Genomic DNA, 2,354 nt, shown 5'->3' with positions numbered 1-2,354 from the left:
AATGTTTTATAGATATCTGTTAAACCCAGTTGGGTCATAACTTCTGTTAAATTCTTTGTTTCATTGTTATGTTTCTGTCTGTTTGTTCTGTCTTGTGGTGAAAGCCAGGTGTTGAAGTCTCCTACTATAAGTGAGTGTGTGGTTTTATGTGTGGTTTGAGCTTTAGTAATGTTTCTTTTACAAATGTGGTTGCCTTCCTATTTGGGGTATAGATGTTCAGGATTGAGAGTTCATCTTGATTGACTTTTCCTGTGATGAATCTGAAATGCTCTTCATCTCTTTTGATTGATTTTAGTTTGAAGTGTAATTTGTTAGATATTATGATTGCTACACCATCCTTTTCTTGGGCCCATTTGATTGGACAGTTTTCCCACCCCTTTACTCTGAGGTAACACCTGTTTTGAAGTTGAGGTGTGTTTCTTGCATACAGCAGAACGCTAGCTTCTGCTGTTGTATCCATTTTGTTAGCCTGTATCTTTTTGGGGGCAGATTAAGACCATTGGCATTGAAGGATATTAATGTCCATTGATTTTTGGTTCTTGTTTGTTTTGGATTTATTGTTGGTGATGTCATTGTGTGTGTATTTCACACTTCTGTTTCTTTTTGACATTGGTAGAACTGGATTATCAATTGCCTATGTTTTTGTGACTGCAGTTAACTTGGGTTGGAATTTTCCTTCCAGAACTTTCCGTTCTGCTGGATTTGTTAATATGTATTGTTTAAGTCTGGTTTTGTCATGGAATATCTTGTTTTCTCCATCTATAGTGACTGAAAGTTTTGCAGGGTAGAGTAGTCTAGGTTGGTATCCATGTTCCCATTTGTGTTTGTAGGATATCTATCAAGGACCTTCTGGCTTTCAAAGATTCCATTGAAAAGTTGGGTATGATTCTGATAGGTCTGCTTTTATATGTTACTTGGCCTTTTTACTTGCTGCTCTTAATACTTTCTCTTTATTCTGCGGGTTGGTATTTTGATTATTATGTGTCAAGGGGAGTTCTTTTTGTGGTCCAGTCTGTTTGGTGTTCTGTAAGCTTCTTGAACTTTCATAGGCATGTCCTTCTGTAGTTTTTGGAAGTTTTCTTCTATGATTTTGTTGAATATGTTTTCTGTGCCTTTGTACTGTATTTCTTCACCTTCTTCTATACCTATTATTCTTAGGTTCAGCCTTTTCACGGTGTCCCATTTTCCTGGATATTTTGTGTTAAGGATTTGCTTGACTTGAGATAATCTTTGGTCAATGATTGTATATCCTCTAGAGAGTCTTCAACAACTGAGATTCTCTATTCCATCTCTTGTATTCTATAGGTTATACTCACATTTTAGTTCCTGATCATTTATCCAGCTTTTCTATTTCCAGCATCAACTCCTTCTGTGTTTTCTTTATTGTTTCTATTTCAGCTTTAATGCTTTGAACTGTTTCAAGTGCTTCTTTCACATGTTTGGTTGTTTTTTTCTTGGCTTTCTTTAGATTGTTGGAGAGATTTGTTTACTTCTTGAATTCTTTGGTTTGCCTTTTCCTCCATCTTGTGTAATTTTTCGCTTGTTTTTCCTTCCATTTCTTTAAGGGATTTTCTTGTTTCCTCTCTATAGGACTCTATTATCTTCCTAAGATAATTTTGAGGAACATCTCTTCTTCATGCTCTGTGTTGGGTTTTTCAGATCTTGCTGGTGTGGAGTCCCTAGATTGTTCTGGTTGTGTCATATTGGTTTTTTGTTGTTGAGTGTGTTCTTACTCTCGCTTCTTCCCATCCCTTCTTCCAGTGAGTGCAGCTTCTGGCGGCAGCAGGATCGCTGAGGGTGGTGGGTGGACAAGGATGGGGTGTGTCCAGATTCAGGGTGGACCTTACTGAGGCTCTTGAACCCACCTCAGGACAGAGGGCATGTTGTAGAGAGGGGTGAGGTGCATCCGGACTCACGGTGGACCTTCCCAGACTTGGGAGGTCCACTCTTTTCCTGTTGGCATCAGGAAGAAGTGAACAGGTATTGATGCAGGAGGTTGGGGGTTGGGCAGAACAGCACCCAGACTCACCTAAGGACACCAGCTGCTGGACAGAAGTCAGGGTTTAGACAGAGCAATCTTTACTATTTTAAACAGTCTTACACATAAATATATTTCAATTTTCAAAAATAAACTAGACAGTGTTGACATAAAACTTTGTAATCCAGAATGTAATAACAAGAAGTAGAAGCAGATATCTAGTTTAGGCAACCAGTTTTACAAGAGAATTTTAGGAGAAGATGGGGCTAAAAACCCGTCTCTCTCTCCTCTCTCTCTCTCTTCTATATATTATATAGTATATTATATTTATATATATATATAATATATATACTATATAGAGACTTATATAATGTCT

This window comes from Cricetulus griseus, chromosome 8 (assembly GCF_003668045.3).
Source record: "Cricetulus griseus strain 17A/GY chromosome 8, alternate assembly CriGri-PICRH-1.0, whole genome shotgun sequence".
Taxonomy (NCBI): domain Eukaryota; kingdom Metazoa; phylum Chordata; class Mammalia; order Rodentia; family Cricetidae; genus Cricetulus; species Cricetulus griseus.
The sequence above is the reverse complement of the archived record's forward strand: the minus strand, read 5'-3'. Positions refer to the sequence as shown.